Genomic DNA, 6124 nt, shown 5'->3' with positions numbered 1-6124 from the left:
TTCCACTATCAAAAAGCCCTTACTGTCATTCCTCCTTGAGGTGGAATCTCTTTTCCTGCATCCATTGTTCCAGATCCTGTTCTCTGCAGCAGCAGAAAACAAGCTTGCTCCCTCCTCAATATGACATCCCTTCAAATATTTAAACAGGGCTATCATATCATCTCTTAACCTTCTTTTCTCCAGGCTAAACATCCCCAGCTCCCTAAGTCTTTCCTCATAAGGCATGGTTTCCAGGCCCTTCACCATTTTGGTGGCCTTCCTTTGGACCACACTCCAATTTGTCAACATCCTTTTTGAGTTGTGGTGCCCAGAACTGGACGCAGTATTCCAAGTGAGCCCTGACCAAAGCAAAATAGAGTGGCACTATTACTCCCCTTGATTTAGATACTATACTGAAAAAAGTGCAAAAACCACGCAGGGTGAGGGGGATTATTCCCAGCAGGCAATGGATCATTAATTAAATACTATATATACTCAACTATAAGTTGACCTCATCTATAACTCGAGGGCAGGTTTTGTGATCAAAATTAGGGATTTTGATATGACCCCTGGATATGTTGAGGTGTAAGGTTGCCACGATTCTCTACTAAAAACTGGGACAAAATGTAGGACAAAATTTAGACCAAAATGTAGGACAATTGTAGGATAAAATTTAGCCCAAAATGTAGGACATTTAAGGAAAATGGAGGACCTTAAGTGTCCTACATTTTGGGCTAAAATTTATCCTACAATTGTCCTACATTTTGTTCTAAATTTTTGTCCTACATTTTGTCCTGGTTTTTAGTAGAGAATCATGGCAACCCTAGTCAAGGGTAAAAGTTGGAGGCATGTAACAAAGGATGTAAGGGATGATGCAAAGGAAAACAGTGTCAAAGAACATACAAAATTCCAGCAGACATTAACTGTTTGTGCTCATACTAAAGGCTGTATGAAGGAGATAAGAGAGGGGAGTCAGTGCATTCAGGATAGATTATGGTCTTTCCTTTCGTCAGGGCATGGTTCCTTTAATACTTATTAAAGTATAGTACTTATATTGACCCATGGATAAGTTGACACAGGTTTTTGGGGTCAATTTTTTTACTAAAATTTCTAGATTTATATATGAATATATGCAGTAGACACTCTAGGGTTTGCCATTCAACAATAGAACAGTACACAGATTAACATGCAAATGGCTTCCTCTCAACCAACAGTATATATACCCCACTCACTTCCGTGCCAGCATTCTTTGAAGATGCCAGCCACAGCTGTTGGTGAAACGTCAGGAATAAACTCTTCTAGAACATGGCCTCATAACCCGAAAAACCCACAAAGCACTATTAAAACAATATTGTGGTTAATAAAAAGGCAATTAAATTGGGATGCAACGTCCAGCCTACTGTTTACCATTTCTGTGGCACTTTTGATTTAAAAGGATTGTTATGATGCATTTCTTGAGGCAACAGCAATAGGTTGCTTTTATTTTATTTTATTTTATGTTTATTAGTTCAGTTTATTTTATGTTTATTAGTTCAGTTGCTATCAGACAGTTGGGGAGACAGAAACTAATGCTCACAATAAAATTATTTCTGTTTACATTATAGCAATAGGTTTTCCTTATGGGATTTCTCAGCTCTTTATCAGCAAATCGTGTTGACTGAAGTGTGAGATTGTATGTTTTGGTGTGGTGAGGAGTCTCCGGCACGAAGCTAAAATAAAGATTTCTGTAGTTCTAGCACACAAACTCTTAGGGTTTTTGACCAATACTTCATTATCTGAAATGCGCCATTTTATTTCGAACAGGTGCTTTTGTTCCAATATGAAGCGGGAAGAAATCACATTTTCAGAGGAATTATTTCTTCCACCTCCCACACAATCCTGGCAAGTAGGAGGATTATTCTCCTTTCCTTGCAGTCACTGATTATTTGGATTTTTTTTTATAGTAGTATGTTACATACAAAAGCACATCTTATCACACCAAGTGGTTGTTGTTGTTGTTGTTGTTGTTATACTTTATCTACTGACAAAATAGGTTCTTTAGACAATGTATGATGCAAAACTGGGGGGAAACCAACACATAGCCACACTCCAGGTATAAAAACCAGAGCAAAAAGAATCTCTGATACTCCGCCTCAACTCAGAAATTGTGCATCATTATACCAGCATATAAACAGAGTAATGAAAGTTCAGGAATGTGGGAAAGCAAAAAGCTGAAGTAAGATAAATAGGGCAGGTCACAAACCAGACAGTCCAACAGCAGAGCATGGGGTGAAAAAGGGTGAATTGTGCTTTGGCAGTGTGTCACTAGGCACACCAATGCACTGAACAGGCAGGGTATTGCACATGTGACTGTGTGTTAGGTCACACAGTGTCCAGTGGGATGGCAGCTGGGTGAGAGGAGGGAGATAATTAGCAGTCACAGGCAATGTATTCATGCGATGTTGCACATGAATGGTGGGGGGGGGGGGGAATAACAAGAGTGGTGCAGCTTGATGCCATGTGATGCCCCTCTGCGATCTGACATCTTCTGGCCTCAGAGGGAGAGAAAGGCCAGCCAGCACCATCAGACCTGGCCTAAAGTAAGAAGAAGAGCCCTCCCTACAGTCCATCTGCCAAGGTCCAAGCCTCAGAGGGAAAGAAGAACCACAGTAAGTAAGTAAGTAAGTAAGTAAATAAATAAATCCGATATCAGCCTGGTTTTTCCTGTCCATCTGCTCAGCCTCCTAGTTTCCTTTTATGGGATGAGAATTCACACAAGCAGTCCATCCTCTTCCTTACATTATAGATGCAGCCATCTTCTGTTCTCTTTCAGAAGTACAGAGGCAGAACATAATACAGTATGCAGGCTGGGTGACAGGTTTTTAAAATGGAGGCAGTTCCATTCCAGTTTAGCAGTAACTGTATGATCCATATCCTTGTTGTTGTTGGTCCTTCATGCGTGTGTTGTGTGCTTTCAAGTAGTTTCTGACTTAAGGTGAACCTATCACAGGGGTTTCTTGGTAGGTTTCTTCAGAGCGGGTTTGCCTTTGCCGTTGCCATTCTCTGAGGCTGAGAAAATGTGACATGCCTAAGGTCACCCTGTGGGTTTCATAGCCAAGCAGGGATCTGAATCCTGCTCTCCAGCCATAGTCCAAGATTCAAACCACTGAGGGTACTTAGTTGGCCCTTCAACCAGGGAACAATTTACACTCCATAATTATAGCTCTATGATTCAACTTTAATTTCTATGGCCACATCCTGTAGAAATCCTGAGATCTGTAGTTTAGTTAAGGAGCATTTAGCATTCCCAGCCAGGTAACTCTACTGGGATCCAAAACACACTGCAGAAATAATACAGTTTGAGACCACTTTCACTGCCCTGGCTCAATGATAGAGAATTCTGGGAACTGTACATTTGTGAGACTTTGAGCCTTTTCTGTCAGAAAGCTATGGTGCCACAATAAGCTACAATTCACAGGATTCCCTAGCACTAAGCCAGGGTTTCAGACTGGAATATTTCTGCAGCATGTTTTGGAGCTGCCTCACCAAACTACAGGCCTAAGGATTACACAAGATGGAATTGTGGCACTTAAAATAGTGCTATAATGTAGTGTGAATGTAGGCTTGCCATATCCCGCCTGGGGGCGGGACTTTCCCGGTTTGGGGCGGGGCCACACAGTCCTGCCCCAGTTTGGCCCCTCCCCCAGGACCTCCCCCCCAGCAAGGCCCTGGAGGCAGCTCCAGCCCTCCCCATGGCTGTGTGCCACCCTCCCCACCTCCCTGCCTGACTTAGCCTAGAGAGCAGGTCTTAAAGACATCTGCCACTCAGAGCTATTGCCAGCCCACTTGGTATATATACCCTGCAAGAGGCATTACTTTCAGGTTACAGTGAGCAAAGAAAAAAAGGCCATCAATCGTTCCTGTTTCCCTGGGAGTCTAAATGCCTCATCTTTTAAATGTCTACCACTCAGTATTGTTGTAATTCTTTATCACAGGATTGTTTTTGAGGCCCTAAACACCTTTACTTGTAATATGCAAATTTCTCCCGAAGCTGACCAATGGGAAAGAAGCAATCAGCCCCCCTCCCCTTGGGTTGGTTTTCAATGGCTTGGAAGGAAGAGATTTTGCCTTGCAAGTTGCTGGTAAATAATAGAAGGCTTTGGGGTTGCAAAAGGCTGCAGAAATAGTTTGACCCCCCCCCCCCCTTAAACATCCATGGCTCAGTGCTATGGGATTCTGGGAATTGTAGTTTCTTGTGGCAGCAGAGCTCTTTTGACAAAAGGAGACTGAATGGAGGCGTTGCCTGGCTGGGGGCAGAGCCTCTTGCCAGCAGTGAGAAGGCTGCGATGATGAGGAAAAGCAGGGGCTCCTCTGGTGGTCCTGGCCACTTCCCTTGGCTCCCTCCCTCCTCCTCCTCCTCCTCCTCCTCCTCCTCCTCCTCCTCCTCTCAGAGCTCATTCACACTCCCTGGCTTTTCTCTCTCCCCCCCCCCCCTCTGCACTTTGAGACCCCTTTAACTGCCAAAGCTCAATGCTCTGGAATTGTGGGGTCTGTGAGGCATTTGGCCTTCTCTGTCAGAGAGCTCTGGTGCCACAATAAACTACAATTCCCAGGATTCCATAGCACTGAGCCCTGGCAGTCCAAGCAGTGTGTTTTGGACACAGAGATCCTCCAAATGAATCCAGTCCCTAGCTTTTATATCTCTCACACACACTGCAGGAATAATAATAACCCACTTTGAGACTGTTTTAACTCAGTGCTAGGGAATCCTGGGAATGCGAGTGTTTGGGAGACATTGAGACTTCTCTGTCAGTCATGGCTCTGAGGCCACAATAGACTACAATTCCCAGGATTCCCCAGCACTGAGCAGTCTCAAACTGGACCATTTCCTCAGTGTGGATGCACCTGGGGAGGCATTCTGGGCACTGCAGTTCAACTACATTTGGAGGGTTATGGGACTCCCTGTCAGAGATAGCTCTGGGGCCACAGTGTACTACAATTCCCAGCATTCCCCAGCACTAACCCAGGACAGTTAAGTCACTCTCAAACTGGATTATTTCCTCAGTGTGGATGCAGCTTTGGTGAGGAACTCTGGGCATTTCAGTCCAGCATTGTTTTATTTCTGCAGTGTGTTTTGGACCAGAGACAAGGTGACCAGGCATCCTCCTCCTTTTCCAGGACATGTCCTCTTCTGTCAAATTTCAAAAGGTCCTCCATTTGGATCATGGCTAAGAAGCATGGATTTATAAGTACATGGGTGTTTTTAGCTTTTATTTTTGGCCATGTCCTACATTTTTTTGCTTGGGTGCCCTACATTTTGGGGTGAGGGCATTGGTCACCTTGGTCAGAGAGCTTTCCAGGGGTTAACTGCCATTCTGCTGTGGTGCTGGAACAAACCACCATTCTCAGAATTCCATAGCATTCAGCCAAGACAGTTAATGTGGTCTCAAACCAGATTATTTCTCCAGTGTAGATGCAGCCCAAGCCTTTTGCCTCTCTTATGCCTGAGATTTCAAAGCCCAGCCTTGGCACCACAACAAACTACAAATCCCAGGATTCCATAGGATGGAGTGATGAGAGTGAAAGCAGTGTGGCAGCAGCCTAAGTATGCTTAATGCAGTTCTTAACATGGTGCACCTCTTGCCTACAGAGTCTCACAAGACTTTTTTGTTGAACAACTTGTACCCATTAACTCCATTTCATGTCTCCTTTATTTAGTGGGGAGGAATACAGACAAAACAAGTCAAAATGAAGAAAAACCAAAGTCTCTTGACCAAAGGGTTTGGTTGTGGAATAAGCCTCTGAAATATGCAAGAGGCAATGTTAAAATAAAGCCATGTTCAATGCTCAAATGTGCTGTTTGGAATGGGGAGAGGGGGGTGGCCAGAAAGGGAAGTACATTTCCGTGATCTGTCTACGAATAATGTCAAAATGTCCTTCATTTTGATCATGCCTAAGAAACATGGATTTATATTAACATTTCTAAAAAAGCCTCAATTTTTTTGCGTGTCCTCCATTTTTTTAAAAAATGTGTCCTACATTTGAAAATGTTGTCCTGCATTTGTCCTACATTTGTCCCGGTTTGGAGGTCCTCACTTATGGCAACCCTATGTGAATGGGACCCATCTTTATGCCAATATACTCCTACATGAGCACCAGTGTGTGC

The sequence above is a fragment of the Sceloporus occidentalis genome, unplaced genomic scaffold (genome assembly GCF_023333645.1).
Source record: "Sceloporus occidentalis isolate IW3139 unplaced genomic scaffold, rSceOcc1.0.p SCAF_2, whole genome shotgun sequence".
In the NCBI taxonomy this organism is placed as follows: Eukaryota; Metazoa; Chordata; class Lepidosauria; order Squamata; family Phrynosomatidae; genus Sceloporus; species Sceloporus occidentalis.
Note: the sequence above shows the minus strand (reverse complement) of the source record.